Source organism: Alligator mississippiensis, chromosome 10 (genome assembly GCF_030867095.1).
Source record: "Alligator mississippiensis isolate rAllMis1 chromosome 10, rAllMis1, whole genome shotgun sequence".
NCBI lineage: Eukaryota > Metazoa > Chordata > Crocodylia > Alligatoridae > Alligator > Alligator mississippiensis.
The window spans coordinates 42686983-42708719 of record NC_081833.1 but is presented as its reverse complement, the minus strand read 5'-3'; the positions used below and the strand labels follow the sequence as shown (position 1 = coordinate 42708719).

At 43.7% G+C, this 21737-nt stretch overlaps 1 non-coding gene across 1 annotated transcript; it reads right to left on the bottom strand.

Moving 5' to 3' along the window:
* Nucleotides 1-362: 362 nt before the first annotated feature.
* On the bottom strand, nt 363-526 carry LOC132243627 (U1 spliceosomal RNA). The gene has a single exon (XR_009455359.1). It is a non-coding gene; the product is annotated as a U1 spliceosomal RNA (small nuclear RNA).
* Nucleotides 527-21737: the final 21211 nt, after the last annotated feature.

Genomic DNA, 21737 nt, shown 5'->3' with positions numbered 1-21737 from the left:
TTTACCTTTTTTGAAACTTTATAAATGCACTTTTAAGGAGTACTTTTGCATTTATTTATAGTACAAATTACTTTTTTTGTTTTGAAATTTTGTTTCAAGGACAAATCAGTTCTAACTTCTATTGGGCAAAGCCCAATAGTCAAGTTTCAAATTTTGACAGAACAGAGCTCAATTGTTCAAGTCTGTGTGGCTGTACCGTTGGGCAAGCATCCTCCATCCCAGTCCCATTAATCTGAGGCTTCAGATATTCCCCAAATCAATGCCAAGCTTCCAACATGAAAGCCCGAAGCCTGGAGGTATTGGAGTTTAGCTGCCAATTAGTCTTGTTTGCTCCTAGCCCGAAAGGCTGTGAGGAGCAAGCCAGAGGGAAAGCTAGAATGCAGTCCCCCATTACCACAAAATTATGCAGCTGATTTCCCAGAATTTGGGGAAATTGCAGGAGTTAGCATGCCCAGAGTATAAGGGGCAAGTTTTGCCCTGGGAAACCACTTTGTTGATCATAGTATCTCCCCTGCCAGATAAGTATCGATAGTACAAACAATGCATGGTATTAGTCCAAAGACAAAAGCCTCATGATTTACCATCTAGCTCATTAGGCTGGGCCCCAGCAGAGTCAACAGCATTTGAAGCCATGGTGTCTCCACATCTCAGCACTGCTCAATATGTGTGTGTATTCCAGATTCTTCCCACAAAGGATCCATGTGCTAATTAGTTCCCCACTCATGATTGGAACCATGTGTTCTTGTCATGAGTCCTGGGATCCTCCAAAAATGTATATCTAGTTGAGTTCCATGGCAACCTGGTCTAGCTCTAGCTCATGGAGGGTAGGGCCACACTAATTATATGCAATAGGCTGAGAGAGGAAGCAGCAGTGGGATTCTGGATGAACTGTTTGGGGGCCACATTTGGTGATGTTTGAAGAAATTTAAGTCTGGGGAAAAAGGCACAGTTCAGTTGTGGGAATGAAGAGGAAGTCAGAATGCATTCAATGCAGTGGCTCACTATGACTTGAAAAAGAGTCAGTATTGAGAGAGACTGAGCACAGTGGGCACTACCATACATCTTATTTAGATGACCTACACTAATCTATCTGTGGTAGGTTCCCATTACCATTTTTGGCATTGGGAGAGGGTGTCAGAACCTCCAGGCCCAGTGCTTGTTCCTTTTTAGGGGAACATCTGCCAATTTTTTTTAAAAGCCATGCACATGCGCAAGCGCGTAGGCGTGCACACACACACACACACACACACACACACACACACACACAGGTTCCCATCTGTATGTTTGCCCAATATGAGCCATGTGTTTTATAGTCATGTTCAATGTTGGCTACATTTAGTCATCTTCATAGTTGGTTTCCGTTACTGAGTGCATGTTGCTTTTGGCAGCAGTTTAATGATAGACAATGTATTTAATGAGGTTTCCTTGTATGAAAATGTAAGATGAAGGGTTTTTTCCTCCCATGCTGAATGGGGGAAAAACATCATCTTGTATTTGAGTAAATACAGTATTTCAGATGCAATAGCTAACCTATCCAGTCTGTCTTAAGGTGGTAGTTAAGTATATTATGGCGTTTCATTTGCAATGTTTGCAAAATAATGAATTGTTCATTAATGAACTCCAGTGGAATAAAGATTTCAAGTCACTGATTTATAGCTATTTTGTTGAGTGACTGACTTGGTAAAGGATACTGTGTGTTTCTATACTGCAGGAGTCTGATGTGGGATGTCTCTTATTTAAATACAATATTGCATACAAGATTCAAAGTGAGGGTCGCCCTTATAGATGCTTGTTATTATTGTGATTGAAATAGTAACTAAAATATTTCTGCAAGACTGAAGTTAAGAAGATAATTGAATCTCTGTCACTGTTCAGATCCTTGCTGTCTCTACTAAGACATTCACTACAAAAGAGGAGTGCATCCATGTGTGTGTGCGTGTGTGTGTGTGTGTGTGTGTGTGTTCTAATCTAATTCCATTTAGAAATTAGATTGAAACCATCAAACTCAGTCACAGAGGCCCAGTGGTAAGTCATCAGCATTTGTTCACACAGACCTAGAGCAGATTCTGTCAATTTCAAGTAAGAAGCACCATCCATAGATCCATTCTAGCCTTAACTCCACCCATTTCTGCTTAACTGGACATGACACATGAAAGATGTGTGCTTTTTTCTCACCTGATGTAAATCAGAAGCATGACAAAGGCACCTTCCAGGCCTGGTACTAGAATGGCCCTGCCCTTGTCTCTGGGCAAACTGCCCACCTTGTTCTCCTGCTATGCCTTGTTGATAAATGATTGCAATATTGAATAGGCAAGAGGCTGCCAGGTCAAACTGGGCACACAGTTGGATCTTTACCATACCGCCTTCTTCAAGGCCACACACACACCACCCCGCTCTCACCAGGGCCTCTTGCACTCCACTGGCTCTCACCCCGTCTCTTGAATACTGCCTATCCAGGCCACACTCATTCCCTCCTACTCAAGGAGATCCCCAAAAGTGTGTTCTGTCACAAGGAGCAACTCCACAGACTTCAATAGTTACACTAGTGTTAGTGAGAAGAGAATCAGACTCATAGATTAAGTACAGACAGTCAAAAAGCCTGAGACTGAATCAATTCAATCTTTGCAGGTTAGTCTAAGCTGCATAGATTGAACTGATAAGCAAGTGAACAGACAATCACTTTTGATTCTGGAAGTGCAGCCACATACTTGCAGTGGCCCATGCCAGAAGCTGGGGGGCACTAGAGCATGTCACTCTGTTCTGCTCTAACAGACAGCTTGGGCCATGGTTAGCGCACCCACCCAAAGAGTGGGGGTTTGCGGGGGAGTTGCAAAACATCCTGGGATGTTGGCGGACTGTGAGTTAACTTGAACCAGGAAGGGATCTGGAACAGAAGTTCCATAAGTTAGGTCTGATAATACATTCATCCATGTTTACCTTAAACCAGTTTCAGCCATTTTGAAAGCGGTTTATAGATTCATAGATGCTAGGGTCGGAAGGGACCTCAATAGATCATCGAGTCCGACCCCCTGCATAGGCAGGAAAGAGTGCTGGGTTTAGATGACCCCAGCTAGATGTCTATCTAACCTCCTCTTGAAGACCCCAAGGGTAGGGGAGAGCACCACCTCCCTTGGGAGCGCATTCCAGACTTTGGCCACTCTAACTGTGAAGAAGTTCTTCCTAATGTCCAGTCTAAATCTGCTCTCTGCTAGCTTATGGCCATTATTTCTTGTAACCCCCGGGGGCGCCTTGGTGAATAAAACCTCACCGATTCCCTTCTGTGCCCCCGTGATGAACTTATAGGCAGCCACAAGGTCACCTCTCAACCTTCTCTTGTGGAGGCTGAAGAGGTCCAGGTTCTCTAGTCTCTCCTCATAAGGCTTGGCCTGCAAGCCCTTAACCATACGAGTGGCCCTTCTCTGGACCCTCTCCAGGTTATCCACATCCCTCTTGAAGTGCGGCACCCAAAACTGCACGCAGTACTCCAACTGCGGTCTGACCAGCGCCCGATAGAGGGGAAGTATCACCTCCTTGGATCTGTTCGTCATGCATCTGCTGATGCACGATAAAGTGCCATTAGCTTTTCTGATGGCTTCGTCACACTGCCGACTCATGTTCATTTTGGAGTCCACTAGGACTCCAAGATCCCTTTCCACTTCCGTTCTACCAAGCAGGTCATTTCCTAGGCAGTAGGTCTGCTGGACATTTTTCCTCCCTAGGTGCAGTACTTTGCATTTCTCCTTGATGAATTGCATTCTGTTGGTTTCTGCCCATTTGTTCAACCTGTCCAGGTCTGCTTGTAGTTGTTCCCTGCCCTCCGGAGTGTCCACTTCATCCCACAGTTTTGTGTCACCCTCAAACTTGGACAGAGTACACTTCACTCCCTCGTCCAAGTCGCTGATGAAGACATTGAAGAGTATCGGCCCAAGGACCGAGCCCTGCGGGACCCCACTGCCCACACCCTTCCAGGTCGATACCGACCCATCCACTACGACTCTCTGGGTACGACCCTCTAGCCAATTTACCACCCACCGGACTGTGTAGTCATCCAAGTCACAGCCTCTTAACTTGTTTACCAGTATGGTGTGGGATACCATATCGAAGGCCTTCCTGAAATCTAAGTATATGATGTCAACCCCTACTTCTGCATCCGGGCGTTTTGTAACCTGGTCATAAAAAGAGACTAGATTAGTCAGGCATTGACTGCTATGAACCCGTGCTGGTTTCCCCTCAGCATAATTTGTCCTGCCGGGCTCTCGCAAATGTGAGCCTTGATAATTTTTTCAAAGACTTTGCCAAGGATGGAGGTGAGACTGACTGGCCTATAGTTGCCCGGGTCCTCCTTCCTCCCCTTCTTGAAAATGGGGACCACAATGTCCCTTTTTCAGTCCTCCGGGACCTGGCCCGTGCACCACGAGCATTCAAATATTCCCGCCAGTGGCTGTGCAATGACGTCAGCCAGTGCCTTCAGCACCCTCGGATGGAGCTCATCCGGGCCTGCTGACTTAAAGGCATCCAGTTCTTCCAAGTGACTCTGCACCATGTCAGGGTCTACACATGGTAGTCTGGCACCCTGCTGCTGCCTCTCTACAGTCCCAGTGAGAGACTTGTCTTGCCCCTCACTTAGGAACACTGAGGCAAAGAACTCATTGAGAAGTTCAGCCTTGTCCCCCCTGTCCATCACCAATTGCTTATGCCCATTTAGTAGGGGTCCTATTCCACCCTGGGCCTACTTTTACTCCCTATATATCTAAAAAACAATTTTTTGTTATCCTTAACTTGGAATGCCATCCTCAGCTCCATGGTAGCTGTGGCCTGTCTAACTGCCTCCCTACAAGTGCGAGCAGAGGAGGTATACTCCTCTTTGGTAATCTCTCCCTGTTTCCACTTTTTATATGCTCCCCTTTTAGCCCGTAGGCTGCTCTGGATTTCTCTGGTCAGCCAAGGAAGCCTCCTGGCCCCTTTCCCTCTTTTTCCTCGCATCAGGATCGTCTCCCTCTGTGGCTGAAGGATCATTTCCTTAAGGCACAGCCACCCTTCCTGGGCTCCCATCACTTCAAAACTCCTACTCTGCAGTGCATCCTTGACTAATCACCTGAGTTCATTGAAATCAGCTTTCCTAAAGTCTAGCACTTTCACCCTGCTAGTTACCTTACTCACTTGACGTCTTATGATGAATTGTATTATTTGGTGATCACTGTCCCCCAGGTGACCACTGATCTGTAGGTCCCCTACCATGTCATCCCCCATTGCCAATACCAGGTCCAGTAAGGCATTCCCCCTAGTGGGACCATGTACCTCCTGCATCAGGTGGAGGTCCTGTACACAGGATAGGAACCTGCACGAATGGTGGGATTTTGCTGTCTGCGTCTCCCAGCAGATGTCTGGGTAGTTTAGGTCCCCCATGACTACCGCCTCCTTAGTTTTTATGGTTTCCGAGAGCTGCCTCAGGAGCCCCAAATCTAGTTCTTCCCTTTGGTGTGGGGGTCTGTAGCAGACCCCTACCACCAAATCCCTTTCTCCTTGACCCCCATGTAACCTAACCCACAATCCTTCTACTTTCTCCTCCTTGGATTCCGTTTTATGTGTACTGAGCTTTGTTGTTTTGCAGATTTAAAACAATTTCTGATAACTTATGCCAGTGTATGTGTAATTTCTGTCCCTAGCCATAGTGGCTTTGGCTTTTGCCTACAAGTCAGGTGTTTCTTAGGAACAAAGGAGAACTGCAACTGTTAGTTCAAAAACACACAATACAAAGCATGAAAAATACTTTAACTTGCTCTCAAAGTTAGATTCTGCTAAGGGCATGCAACAATGTTGCCTAGAATGATGTCAAGTAGTTTTCCATTCCAGCCTCAGATTGGTGTAACAGTAATAAAAGGAGTGTCTGGAACATTCAGCTCTATGGGTTTAAAAGCTTCTCTGAGTGCATTACCAACATAGGCATCATTTAGCGCTTGTGTTTTATGGATACGTTGTTCCAGGACCTTGTGGTAATTGCATCATTTATTTAATATCAAACATCCTGTACAGTGCACTGGCATATTAGTTAGTGTTAGTCGTGACATGGGTTTAGGGGAAACAACTTCTCTAGCATGAGTTCATTTTGAGTTAAAATGGGAAATCTGTTTTATATTGCTTGGTGTTTCTCTTAACGTATTCTCGCAAGCACTGATTAAGTTTTCATTTGATTATTCCGTGCCTTATTGTATTTTTCCCATGCTTTTTCAGAGGGAATTCACCATAATGGATGTGTCCCTTACATTGAGGCAAACAGCTCAAAATACAGTTAATTTAATTGTAAAAAAAATCTTAATAGAGGAATAATGGAAAAACTACTCATACTGGGGTGTCTGAAGATATGATAACCCAGGCTCTGAACAAACAGAACAACAGAAGCTTGGATGGTACTGTTAATGCTTGATATTTCAAAGCACTTAGAGCCAACAGAGTGCAAGCAACATCATTAACAATGACATTCTGCAAGCTGTAAGGGAAGGCATGCTTGTAACAAAGCATTCTTGTAGCAAAGAATTTTGAAGGCTTATTTCTATTGGGGATTCTTAATAGTTGAAGGAATGGATGGTGCAGACGAAAAAGTAGCAGGCAGGGTATATTTGCACCTTATAGACTAATCAAAGTGTACGTGTGTATGTATGTGTGTGTGTATATGGATAGATAGTACAGGTACATTGATGCAATGTACTGAACAGGTACAGTGGATTACTGAGCAATAACTACAGGGAATGATAGCTAGGTAGGTAGCTAGCTAGTTAGCTACCTAGCACAAGCTTTCATGGGTTGAAACTCACTGCATCAGATGCTGTGAAAGGATGTGCACAAGGTAGTATATAAGGAGAGAGAAATTTGAATACAAAAGGCAGAAGGGAGGAGAAGGAAAGAGGGGAGAGGAGGAAGGGATGGCAGGGCTGAGAGAGGCAAACAAGCAAGCAATAAATCCATAGAAACAAAGGAGTCACAAAAGCTAATCCAGGCAATAAGAATCTACAGTCCTTGTTTAAACAATACTCTACAGAATGCAGTCTGTGGATGATTTCTTGTTCGTAATTTCCTGTTCAAATTGGTTCCTAAAGGTTTGCTGCCTGAGATTAGCCACACAGGGAGGTTAAAAGTATTCTGCCATAGACCTGCATGTCATTCTGAAGCTGGTGTCAGATCGATGTTCATTAATACACAGTGAGCACGTCTACATGAGACAGTTACTGTGCATTAGCCTATTAACACTGTGCTGGTTAAAAACCTACTGCACAGTGTTACTAGGCTAATGCATAGTAAGCATCACAAAAATCCATGCGCTGGTGCTACTGTGCAGTAACTCTAATTACTGTGCATTTAGTTAGTACTTTATTAAGCAAGTAGTAAACTAAATGGGCAGTATCTAAGGCACACTAATGAACATGTAGATGTGCCCAGCCTTGTGCGTATTCTTTCACAGCATCTGATGAAGTGAGCTTCAGCTCATGAAAGCTTGTGCTATACACACACACACACATATATATATATATATATATTATGTCCTTTGGTTAGTCTATAAGTTGCAAGTCTACTCTGCCTTCAGACAAACATGGCTAATTATATCTCTGCTCACAGTCAGAAATGGCAACAAAGAGGAATGTAGCCCAGCGGAAAGATCTTGGGACTGGGACTCAGGAAACTTGGGACCTAAGCCTTTCTGTGCCTAAGTTTCTCCACCTGTAAAATGGGGGATAATAACAACTATAAAATTCTTCCAGGTTCACATATGTAGAGCTAATCAAGCCAATCTGGCTGGTGCTAGAGTTTGAAGGGTGTGTCACGTTTGGCACACTTGTCTTGCTCCATAAGATACAATGTCTGATGGATCCAAAGAATGGTGGGACTGCTGTCCTTACCCCAATTCAGTTGTCCTCAGACCTTGAAATGGAGGTCTAGAGTGAACAACAGGCTCACTAGGTCTTATATATACCTGGATCATTTATCTTATTCTGCTTTAGCTAAGGACCTCTGGGCTGCCTGGCAGAGGGCAGGATTTAGCTCCAGAAATAATCAAATGTCTGAGCAGGTACATTTGATTACTGAGTAGTAACTATGGGGAACGATGCTATGGCTCTTTGATAGATGGGTAGGTGGGGATTTCAGTCTGATTATAGTGGCAGAAGTGTTGATTACCTGGTGAATTATATAGCAGCCTTTGTAATCTAGTGGTCAAAAGACAGACTTGAGAGTTAAGACTCCACTTCAGCAAAAGCTAACTTTTTAAGTGCAGTGTTTAAGACCGGGCCAGGTTTTCAGAACTCAGTTCCCATCTTGGCCCCAAAATAACAATAAGATTTCAAGACATTTCATTAATAATATTTCAAAACCAAACTGAATCTGAACTCTAAGGCTTCTGGCTCAGCTGCAGTTCTCAGAGATTGTTTTTGTCTAAAAATTTCCAACAACCTCTACTCTACATGCTTTATAGGAGAGCCATTTCACCAGAGCCCACTTCCCACAACAGAGAATGAAAATGTACACTTGTGTTAGCAACAGACTTCTGGCAGAGCCACATTCCACAAATACTATGGTTACAATATGTGGTTGAGACCATGCCAAGATGGAGTGGAGGCAAGGCTTGGCTATGCTGAGGTGTGGCAAGGAAATGAGGGTTCTTGATTTCTATTCCTGACTCTAGCATATGCTTACATGATTATTAGCCCATCACTTCATTTCCCTGTGCTTCAGTTTAGTCCTCTGCAAGGATCAGGCTATAGTGCAATTTCCCAAAGGCTGCTTAGGCTGGGTAATCAAAAACTGAGGGAATTGCATCTGAAAATCTGAATATTGAGTTCCTTTCTCTTCTCAGTTTTTTCCCCATAAAATGGATATGCTGAGTTTTCATCAGTTAATTTTTGTAAAACACCCTGAGACTCCTGGATGCCAGCAAAGGCCAAAGTATTATTGTGAAGAGCGACACTGATACCACCACCATCAACAGAACTGAGATTTTTTTGCAGTGTGTCATTAGGGAATTGTCCACAGAAATCCCATTATTGTTAGCTAACTTGCAAATTTACCCTCCCCCTCAGCTTTGCATATACTGAAGTGGTAGCTAAACTGATAAAGTAGATGCAGCACATTATATGTATTGTGCCACAAGCTGGTCCTGTGTGTGAAGCACAGGTCCACTGAGTGCAAGTTCAGCTTCTTCATTATTTCCTTTGGGAAAGGGCAGTGGGGTTCTTTAAGTGTTATCCTTGGCCGGATGTGCTATGCTCTTGTGATGTACTTGAGGCCTTCTTCTTTCATTTCCTCTTTCTCTGAATAGAGTAGTTTGTGGTCATCTTCACGAGAAGAGCAAGGCTTAGGCTCATACTTAGAGCTGACACTGCAATAGGGAATGCTTATAGTGACTGAGACCTTATCTTTACAACCCCTAAAACTGTGTACTTCTAATTGGTTCATAACATTCTGCTTGCTGGGTTCCAATTTGTCCAGCTGAACTGTGCCTACACAGAAGCTTTTTTCCCTATTGTAACCATGCATGAATTACTTTTGTGGCTACATAATATGTCATTAGCATGGCCTTTAGTCTATATCAGTGAATCCTGTGAAAATCCTTTCAACTATCCCATAATGCCTCAGGCAGAGAAGGTCAAAGGATGTGCACACAGAACAGGATGATGGAGCAAAGAATTTTGGGATGTCCTGTCTTGTGGATGGGTTATTGGATAAACTGTTCAAGCAAGTCTTGGGTATACTGCTAAGAACAATATACTCAGCTGGACTCAGGGAGAAAAATGATGTACCATGCTTGGTTACTCACAAAGTAATAACTATTACTGTTTTGACCCCAAACCAATTCACTGTTTCCAGACTTGGTTAATTCTGGTTGTACTATACACATGACCTTAGCCATAATATTCTAAAAACAGTGAATAACTTGGTTTTTTTTGGCCATGTTCCCTCTTCCTATAGACTGTAGATTGCTATCATGAGCTATGGCTGAGCATTAATGGCAGCTAAATGGCCTGTATGGTATCCAACTAATTATTATACAGTACTTTGGGATGTTGAAAGCATAACATAGCAAGTAAGTCTTGAGAGAGGAGGGTTTTCCTTAGGCTTTATTATTTGGAAGTTTGGAAGGAAATGCCATCTTTCAAATATTTTTTTTCTTTATAAAAAACAAAACATAGCTTTGTGTCTGTGATTTGGACTTGTTTCTTTTCTTGGGCTCCTAGCCACTACAAACCTTCCACAGCAGGTTTAATCCAGCTCTGCACTGACCCTTGGTAATGTCTCACTTCTCTCAAAGGTCTTCTCCACAGTCTAGGGTAGAAATCATGCTGGCAATAACATGCATCACATCTCATTTAACTTTTGGGTTTTTATTTTTAATTAATGAACTCACTAAATGGTGAAACTCTACATCCAAACATTCTTCCTGAATTAAGGGCAGATTTGCTTTGTGCCACATCCAGTTCATCTACATATGCAATTAATTCAACTGAATCTAGTCTGGCTCAATTTGAGCTGGAGTAAACTAATCATGACATCACCATCTACACGTGCTGTTAAGTCCAGTAATTTACTGTGCTGCTGGATACCACTTGTATCTGGCAGGACTATCCAACAGTGCAGTAAGGTACCCTCTGCACACTAATTGCCATTCATGTGTAGACAATGATGCTTTACCGTGCAGCAGAGTAGTCTGCTGCACAGTAAAACATCTCATGTACACGTGCCCATCGAGATGTATTTTCTGTTTGTCATCTACAATGGTAGAAATCTCGCAAGAACAGTTTAGCTCATGAGCGTAGGTGGATTTAGGATTTCGAAAAGGGGGGGAGATAGTGTGGCTCATCATCACAAATATCACCAAAAAATTCTACACTTGAACTGCAACTAGAAGGTTTACTAATATGATAGGGTTTTAGCACTATATTATTCAGTTTAAGACCAAGGCAAAAACAAATCTAACTTTATTGGAATGTGCACTAATTTGCTAGATTATAGATAAAGTTTAAAAAGCACAAGAAATTAGGCAAAAAAAAAAAAAAAAAACAAGTAAAAAACATAGCCCTTAGTCTTGAAGGGCATTTTTACATGTGCTCTGGTGGGTGCTTTAATTAACAAGTGTTTTTAATTAAATGCATCCAAGCAGCACATGTATCAGCATTCCCTGTGCTGAAAAATGGGAGCAGGGCACTTTGAACTAGCTCATTGAATGAGCTTTATTTCAAAGCACCCTGCTGCCATTTTTCAGTGCAGGGACATATATGTGATGCCAGAATCTGCTGGAGTGTGTTTATTTTTGTGCTCCAGCGTTGGATTTCCAGCGCATCGGAGCAAGCTCCCTGCACATGTATAGGAGCCCTTAGTTACTGTAGTTAAATGCCTGAATAGAAATGCCACTGAATCCCAAGCAGTTGGTTTTAAAGTTTGGGTGGAGCAGGAATCAAAGATGGGGTTGCAACTGCATCAGTGCACCTGTCCTGGATCCACCCCGTTCATGAGATTCCTGCCATTTAGTGCCTAACTCTTGTGTGAACTGTACACCAGTTTGCAGGGCTGATAAACCAAAATCCCAACCAATGTGTGTCCTAGATTTAAATCCAAACATTATCTGCTTGACCCATATCTAAGAAACGTGTCTCAGGTATACATGTTGTGTTTATACTTACCACATTGTTATGGTGCATAGCACCAGGTGGCACTGTTGTACATCTCTTCCAAGATCATTTTCTTAACATTTGAGTAAATGTTCAGTTTTGGGAGGATGTATTCAAAATTGCTATTTGTTTTATTCCACAAATTTTATTGTTTTATTTATGGTTCTGGGTAGAGAAAACTGTGTGCACAGAAAGAGGGTTTGTTTTCTATCTCAATCCCTAAATAGAGTCAGTTCTTGAAACAGAGTTGCTTTCTTCATCCTGCCCTGAGATTCTTGCCATGAGGGATATGCATTGCATTGTCTGCTCCAGGGTGCAACTGAGGTGTAAACAAAACAAGTAACACTCAGAATAGATGTTACTGATTTCCCCTCTGCTGGGAAGTCAACCTTCAAAGCCTTGGACATCTGCCACTGTTTGGCAGAGAGACAGCAATATACATGCCTTTTTATATGAGTAGATTAATGCATAGAAACAGCCTACAACTGCCTATACAGCTTTAAGTGTAAGAGGAGAGCTCCCAGCTTGACTAATCTCTTCAGCATGTCTGAACGGTTATATGCAAGGTTCCAAACTGCAGTGCATATACCCTAGTTTATCTGGATTTGAAGGCTGCCTTTGATAAAGAACCACAAGGCAGACAGGGGATGCAGCTGAAAAGGATCAAGAATCAAGGTAGTGAATAAAGAACTGGTTTGTAATCAAAAAGTTATATAAGGCCTATGCTGAGGAAGGCAGCTCCGACACAGGGTGAGCTGCTGCTCACAAGTGTACAATGTGAAGTCTCTTAGTAAATGGCAAAAAGAGATCGGGGAGTTTTATCTGTGAACAACTTAGATCCAGAAATCAAACCACTGGAAATTCATGTGCCTCACTTGCTGCTCTTTTCTTGCTGGCTACCTGTCCATAAAGATGAATAGAAAATGCTCTGTCCTGCGAGGTGTGAGGGAGAATTAAAAGAACAAACTTCTAACAAGCTGCTTACTACCCAAATAAATATGGCTTATCTGCACATAGTATTTTGCATTGCCATATGCTTCTATAAGCAGGTTAGATAAGTCTATGAAAGATATTTGTATAAACAGTAAAGAATACATCATGCAATAGATCAACTGTAAGAAGAGAGAGTAACAATAAAAATGTGCTGACATATGTAGGGCTTTGGAATGAAGGCTCTGATTCAGCATAGCCTTGATCATATGCTTACATAGTTTTTTCAACTGCAGCTACCATGAGATCAGAAGTCAGGGCTCATGCCAAAAGACACTGAAGTCTCTGGAGAAACAGACCCCCCTTACCCCCATTGGTTTTAATGGGCTTTGGAACATGTCCCACTGAGATCAGAACTGGAAACTCCAAAAGAACTTTCTGACAGAGAAGTCTGTGTTATATTGCTGTAAAACATTCTGATCAGAGGGGAACAGGGGGAAAAATTGTCCTGTTATAGGGATAGTGTCTGGCTGGTTTGTAACAAAGACCATTTGCCATTTCCCTGATGCAGGGAAACATCTTAATTCTGGACCACTGTGTTTTCCAGAAGTGCCTTGATGACTTAGGAGCATAGTGTCACCCACTAACACTTAGTCCCACTGACATCACTGAATATAGAACAATATATTGTTCACTATTTTCATCAGTGACCTGGAATATGACATACAGTGCACCCTCAGCAAATGTGCACATGAGACAAAACTGGGAGGAGTAGTAGACATGCTGGAGAGTAAGGCTAAGATTCAGAGAGACCTAGACAAATTGGAGGATTGGACCAAAAGAAATCTCATAAAGTTCAATAAGGACAAGTGCAAAGTCCTGCACTTAGGATGGAACAATCCCATGCACCAGTACAGGCCAGGGGCTGACTGGCTGGACAGCAGCTCTGCAGAAAAGGACCTGGGGGTTACAGTGGACAATAAGATGGATGGGTCAGCAATGTGCCCTTGTTGCCAAGAAGGCTAACAGCACACTGGGCTGCATCAGTAGGAGCGTTGTCAGCAATTTGAGGGAAGTGATTATTCCCCTCTATTCGGCACTGGTGGGGCCACATCTGGAGTACATGATTTATGAGGAAAGGCTGAAGGAACAGGGCTTACTTAGTCTGGAGAAGAGAAGGCTGAGAGGGGATTTAATAACAGCCTTCAACTACCTGAAGGGTGGTTCCGAAGAGGATGGAGCTAGACTGTTCTCAGTGATGGCAGATGACAAAACATGGAGCAATGGTCTCAAGTTGTAGGAAGGGAAGTTGAGGTTAGATATTAGGAGAAACTTTCTCACTTGGACAATAGTAAAATACTGGAACAGGCATTGGCTATGCATAGGGGGTACATGTGGGTGCACGTGCACCCCCTGAGATTGGCCGTGCACCGCCCTGGAAGCACCAGCTGCGAAACCAGAAGTGCCAGCGTAAGTGCACTTCTGGTTTTGCTGCTGGCTTGGTGACTGGCCACTAGGGTACCCCCCACCCCTCTGGTTGGCGATCTGGTGCCCCCCCCAGACTTGAGAGGCACCAGTTGCCCATGGGAACAGTTTACCCAGAGAGATGGTGGAATCTTCCTGGAGGTTTTTAAGACCTGGCTAGACAAAGCCTTGGCTGGGATAATCAAGTTTAGGGATGGTCTGGGACCAGGGAATAGGTGACCTCCTGAGGTCCCTTCCAACCCTAATTTTCTATGATTCTTTCATTCTATGATTTTAAGTATGTGCTTACAGTTAAATGTTGTGCTGAATATGCATAAACTTAAGCTTATGTTTATGGTTAGGCACATGTATAAGTGTACTGAATCCAGGCTATACTTTTTTTAAAAGCATACATTTAAAGTAAAGCAACTGAAAGAAACATTCTAAGGGCACGATTTTGGTGGTCCAACCTGAGTTTCCCTGGGCTTGATTTTAAGAGGAGCTGAGCGGCTGCTGTTCCCAGAGACATCCAGGTAATCAATTCTTTTGAAAATCATGCTTAAAAAGTCTGAACTGGCACACCTGAATCAGTGGTAGTCTTAGAAACTGTTACCTGGAGTCATTTATGCTTTATCAGACCATCATGAAAGTACAAAGACACTGGCATGAAAACAAGCATGACAAGATGCTGCAACATGCCTTCATTTGGCATTTTCTAATCTCTGAGTGCTTGACTGCACAGCATTAATACAGCATTAGAACAGGTTTTTTTCCCCCCTCAATATTAGAGATTTTGCTCACTCTTGTGAAAGAGAGTGATTTCTTTAAGTGGGTTTTAGCAGAGGTAAATAAGTAGAATTAATTTACATTAAGCAAATTGTGCAGAATAGGACTTGCTTGTGAGTTACCTATGCAAAGAGCTGTTTGCTATGAAAATCGGAGCTTGCGGCTGGTAGTTTGAGGAGTTCTATGGTCTGGTCCTTGGGCATAATTAATTAGAGCTGAAAGGTAGCATGATCTACCAGGAACAGCATTAGGCTGGGAGTCACTACGCAGATCTGATTACATTCCTGGCTTGGTCAGGTAGCTAAGTGCACTTCTTTTTGTGCCTCCATTTTAGGGTGACCACCTTTTCAAAATGGAACAGCAGAACACATGCCCACCTCTCCTCTTCTTCCCTATCCCCCAATGGTGGCACAGCTGGACTGGACCAGAGCTGAGTCAAGCAGGGGCAGATGTGGGTTGCCCACTGTGGGCTCAGGGCTCCCCACCCTGCTCTACACTGCTGCATCTGGTGCCCCCACTGCATCCGGTGCCCCCAGGTGGGCAGGGCAGTGCCCTGGCTGGACAATGCACTGATCCCCAGTCCCTGCCCCACTCCCTCACTCATCGTGAGGGCCTCAATCTGCACCCCCCCGCCCCGCTACCCCTATGTCCCCCCAATAGATTTACCTGCAGGGAGCTGTTCTCCACACTGTCTGGCTGTCTTGTTGGCTACATACATATGTGTTGTCATACAAATGCACTAGCACCTCCTGCATCCCACTCTCAGAAGCCCCAAGCAGCCCCTTGCAGGCTGGAACACTGCCAGTCTGCAAGGGGAAATGTGCCGTTTCCCATGGTTTCTTCAGTGGACAGAAAACTTGAATCACTTCAAGCACTTGGGGGTGCTTCCCTCAGTCAGAAGCACAAGTAGAGGTTTCCCTTATTCAGCCGAACCAAGGGGACCCCAAGGCATAATCTAGACCCACACCCAATAAATTTCCCATTCTAGGTGCAAAGGAGAATTTTATTGGTTACAAGGAGTAGGGTTGGAATAGGGTACAGCAATACCAGAGAAATCTCAAAGAGCAAACTGGCATGGTTGGGTAGCCTTTGGTCATGCATCTGAGTTACTGCAAGCTATACATCTACTTAGATCTCAGGTAGCTTACAGCTTACGTGAGTATCATCCAGAGGCAGGTGGAGATTCCCTCTGGAGGCAGGCAGTTCCTTGATCATGAATTTTGAGAGAGAGAACAAGTTTCAGATGGTTCTTCTCTCTCTGAGTCTTCCTCATGGCTGTTGCCCCATTCTCCTGGGCAGTCCTTAACTTATATAGCCCCTATGACCTCATTTACCTGGTCCAATGGAGGTCAGCACCTGTTGGCTGTCAGCCAACCAATTTGAAATACATCACTAGTTGCCAGGCAGACTCTAGCCCACCAGGAGGGAAGCCCCTCACCCAGGTATGCTATACTAGTCACATAGGCAGAGGGAGCAGGTTTCCCCCCTCCCTCAGGAATGTATCCAGCTCAAGTTACCTAAAGAAATAAGGTAAGGATGTGTCTCTCGGCTGGGCCCATCCTAATTAAAATTGTCACCAAGCTGAGTTTTTGGGAGGGAAACAAAGGTGGCTTTCTGCCACAGTTGACATTAACTCACAACAGATTGCAAAATAAATCAGGGTCGTAAGGACATGTTTGGGACAATCTACTGAATGGGAAGACTGATAGTTTCATTATAACCTCATAATTCAGAGGTGTGGAGAAAATCCCTGTGACTGGAATGCTTTGTGTGCCCATTTTAAGTTGTGCTGTCAAGAAACTAAGATCCCAGCCCTCTAGTCCATCTTTGGTTCTTCCCCCTTTCTTTCTGTATGTGTGTTAACACTTTTGTCACTTCTATGTGGATAGAACTCAAAAGCCAGGATCAAAAGCAAGCTGTTGCTAGAATGAAATGTAGATTAGGTAAGAAATGTTATTCCTGTCTTTACCTGTTAGAGGCAAAGCTTATTTACTTTGAGTGAAGCATGTATTGGTTTGGCTCAGCTGAAGGCCTGAGGCAGACTGCCCCCAGGAGCCCAGCACATGGGGTGCTGCACCTACCCTCCTCACCAGAGGCAGCAACAGGAAGCTGAAGTCAGATGGAGGGAGAACCTGCAGACCCTGGCAGCAGCAGCAACCAGAGCAGTGGGGGAGAGCAGTGCCCAGCTAGGAGGCCATGGACCATATTTTAACCCTTCACAGCCCGCAGCCCGCATGTTGGAGAACCTTGCTCTAAAAAGATAAATGGTAGGAGGGGAAATAGAGTAGGATGACAACCCATCCCTGATTGGGCAGAAGAGCCCCAGAATGAGAACCTCAGGTCCTGGTCCTGGGCTGTATGACTCTGGGACACCATTTGTCCCAGATTTGCAGTATCCTGCAGTGATCCGAGTTTTCTGTCCAGAGGGTACACACCTTCCCCTATCTCTTTAAGTAACCTGAGATAGATACATTCCTGAGGGAGGGGGGAAACCTGCTCCCTCTGCTTACATGACTGGCATCACATAACTGGGTGAGGGGCTTGGGCTCCCTGGGGAGCTAGGAACCGCCAGTCTACCCAGCAACCAGTGATGCATTTCAAATTGGTTGGCTGACAGCCAATAAGTGCTGACCTCCATTGGACCAGGTAAATGAGGTCATAGGGGCTATATAAGTTAAGGACTGCCTGGGAGGAGGGGCAGCAGCCATGAGGGTTACTCAGGAACAAAGAAGAGCTGTACCATCTGAAACTTGCTCTATCTCTCAAAACTCATAATCAGGGAACTGCTTGCCTCCAGAGGGACTCTCCACCTGCCTCTGGATGATACTTGTGAGTAAGCTACCTAAGACCCAACTAGATATATAGCTTTCAGTAACTCAGATGCGAGATAAAAGGCTACCCCAGCCAGAGGAATTTGCTCTATGGGATTTCTCTGTTAATGCTCTACCCTGTACCCTATTCTAACCCTACCCTCTGTAACCAATAAAGTTCTCCTGTGTACCTACTGTGGGAGACTTATGGGGAGTGGGTCTAGATTATGCCTTGGGGTCCTCTTGGTTCAGCTAAGGGAGACCACTACTTGTGCTTCTCACTGAGGGAAGCATCCCAACTTCTTGAAGTGAATCAAGTCCCCTTGAAGGCTTCTAGGCCTGTGTTTCCCAGAGTGTGCAGAGCCTGAATTAAGTCCAGAGCTCTGGGTGGTGGTAGTGGAACCCCCAGGCTAGCGGGTGTGCTCCAGGAAGGGGGTTGGCCAGACTTGAGGCACCCATAAGGAGGCACTCGGAGCTTGGAAGGTGGTCGGGCATAGGGAGGTGGGTGGCTCAATGCAGGAGCACCCCCTACTGGCCGGCCACATCAACTATCTGAATTACCTCTTAGGGGATATGGCTAAAGATATGTGTCTTGGGACTGCCAAGCCAAGCCAAGTATTTCTTGTACCTATATGGCAAGCCAGAGGATAGGTCACACCTTAAGCCAGATCACAAACACCATTTCACAAGATCTGGCCTGGGGAGTGGTTGAAACTAAAGGCTCATGCTGGATGCCCATATCCTGCAAATGGGGAAGAAGGAATGAATGCTCTGCAGCATATATTTTACACCTGACCTTGTATTCAGTGTCTTGCAGGTTAGGAATAATCTGTATATGACAGAGTATAACTGAGAAAAACAGCTCTTGTGCCAGTGCTGTACTGAAATACTCCCTTAGGAGCAAACCAAACCTTATTACCTTTCCATCAGTTTTGGGCATGGTTTACAAGATCAGAGCTTCAGCAACATAGCGGGGGGCTTCAATTTGCTGTGAAATCTTGAATTTTATTGGATTGGCAGGGAGATTATTGTAATGACTAAAAAGTATTTTGCCACTGTACTTTTCTTTCTTTCCACATCCAAGGGTGTGTTTATCTCCTGTGACTGCATTCTATTGTAACAATGATTTACCTTGTACACAGCTGAAACCCAGTATGAGCTATGGGATGCTGGGGTTAAGGAAACATTAAATACTTCAGGTTATGGGAAAGGACATAAAATGTTTCCATTATGATATTTCCTTCAGTTCCAAAATTCAAGCAAGACTGGAATTTACATTAAGCCCTCTAAATTGGGGGTTTGGCGAGGGGATTAAGTATTGTATTTTAAGACAGTCGGAAACTTGGGTGGACTAGGGTTAAAAAGCCACTGATTTCACCTGAGAATAACTTCAGGCTTGGAGATCAGAGTTATTAAACATTCATTTTTTAGGCAGATCCCATGTATCTTGCCAAACTCTTACTCAACAGTTGAGACACAGGATTATTTGAGTCAATGCAGTGATTTCTTTTCAGATTTCTTTATTTGGGTCATCCATACAATCTTTCCTGATGGTGTCAGATATTCTAGGCCCAATTACCTGTGGCTTTACAAGGATGGAAAGAATGAGTATCAAACAAAAAATACAGTCCTACAAGGTAATAAGCACTTCCTGTGAGGCCGTCACAAGAGTAGTGTACACATGATGTCACTGCACTAAACCTCATGTTTGCATTAGTGTGCAGATGTCTCGTTATTAGCTTAGAAGAGTTATGTGAGGTACACTTTTTATGGTTGGAAGCAAACAGCTCTTTGCTCCCAAGTGGATTTCTACACAATAGATTCCAGTATGCTGAGACAAGGGATAAACCCTGAGTACAAGCTTTAGCAGGGGCTCAGATACAATACAGTAATGTTATAGACACCCCTGGGCAAGCACCCAGATCTTAGTCTTATATCCTCTTCCACCTCAGGCAACATTGCTTCTGTAGAATGCTGCTTCCTGCTGGCCTCTTGGACTGGAGCTTGTAGTAGCTTGACTGTTTGAAGTATACTGGAGATGCAGGCCTGCTCTGGAATCCAAATACCAAAGTACTAAAGAGCTGCAAAAAAAATCTGCTGTCTCTCAAAAATCACCAATGGTCCCTGTCCATTATTTATAATCCTCTAATGGACTTAGTTACTCTCCTCCGGAGTCTGGAGAAGAGAAGCTTGAGCTGGTAAGGACGAAGTCCTACTGGGAACTCTACGTGTGAATTAATGCGCTTTTCCTAATATGCATTAAATTTAATACCTCCAATATGAAGTACTAAATAAATACGCATTAGGCTGTGCTAATGTGCAGTAGCGCAAGCACATGCTTTTTAGGTGACACAATGCACAGTAACCTATTCTACTGCACATTAGAGTATTGGCACTTTTAAATGTGCCACTTTAATGCACAGTAGAATAGGCTACTGTGCATGAACATGCATATGTAGATGTGCACCCACTGTAACCTGGTGCTCTGATCCCTCAGATGAAAGGCAAAAGCATGCTATAAAGAATTCCATCACTCATATTCCTTTGCTTTTTTTCCCTATATTAATTAAAAAGGGTTCAGAACAGACTAATGCAAACAGTCTTACTGCCTCTCAGGGTCTAAACTTAGTCCATGTCTCCACACCCCATTCTGCCTGCATATAGGACTTTACCACCTTCCCTACTGAGGCCAGTCTGTCAGAGCAATCCCGCTTCTTGCAGGTGCTTCCTTCTCAGACCTACCACCTAAGAAAGGCAGAAAACCTTCCCTACAATCTGTCTCTAATTCTGGGTCTTTTGTGTCATTTCCACAATATTACTTCCCATCTGGCATGACTGGGAGTGGGCATGTGACCTTTAACTATAGCTCCTATTTTTAAAAGTACCAAGGGTTGTAGCTGGTACACCAAAAAGTTCATGTACGGCCAGGGTCCTGTTACAGCCATTCACTGGCACAGACTTTCTGTACTGGCCTGTTGACTATGGATATGTGCATGTTGCTGTCCCGTTCCAAAACACCCAGCTGAAATGCCCTGGAGAGCTGCCATAAAGCAATGCTGCCTTGTGCTCAAAGACTGGAGGATCTGCATTGGCCTTTTTGTGGCATGCTTCCCCTTGTGCCTCATGTAGTATATTTCAGTCCAGTTGTTCCAGTCTGTCAAAGCAGCAAGGATTGGGTACAACAAGGAGAACAGTCCGAACTCTCAGACCATTACCATTACTTGAGCCAGGGATGCTATAATCTTGTGGTTTTCTTACATGCACTATTCTAAAATCTGTTCCTTTTGAAAAGAGAAATTTAGCATATATTAAAAGCAAATAAGCTTATTATCTAAGTGACAACAGCCCTCTTTCCTCTGAGTGCTCGTGGTAAATTCCATTACTGCCTGGGTTCCGTACTTAGGGTTTACCATAATACCTCTTGCTGCGTGCAGTTGCAGAGGAGAAATCTTTAATGTGAAGCTGTAGAAGTCTTTCATAATGCAATTATTCTCCAATAATCTTGAAATGGATTATAATTAGGAAGGGGAAAAAGGGTTTTTTATTGTAGTCATTAGTTATAATGTCTGTCTAATTCAGGACTATGCTAAAGAGTAACTAGATATATCCAAAAGCCAGAACCACTTACTGAGATGAATCTTTTCCAGCAGAGTGAACTCAAGCCTCTACTCGCAGACTAGGAAACAGCCAGGGTGTTAGTTTTAGGAAATAATTTGTTTAAAAAATTGGAATTGCAAACTTTAAATAATGAACCTGGAGAATTCGCCCCAATGTTCCTTAATGTATAAGGAAGAATTTGCTGTCATAAAAGACTTTGATGTCATTGATAGAGTATATAATCCCTTTGCTAATAAGTCTGTTGGGCATATGATTTTTTTAGTCTAATAATTAAATGTATTCTTTTGGGGTAAGAGTAAAATAGATTTGATCTGGCTTTGTGATTCATTATAAACTGTGTGACACAGCTGTCCAAGAATTAAGAGATTTTGGCTAAATTATTCAAACCTTGGTGACTATTGTTATGCCCCAAAGACAAGTTTAGACATTTAAGTAAAAGTGGCCAGCTTGCCATTTGAGAGTGCAGAATGCCTGT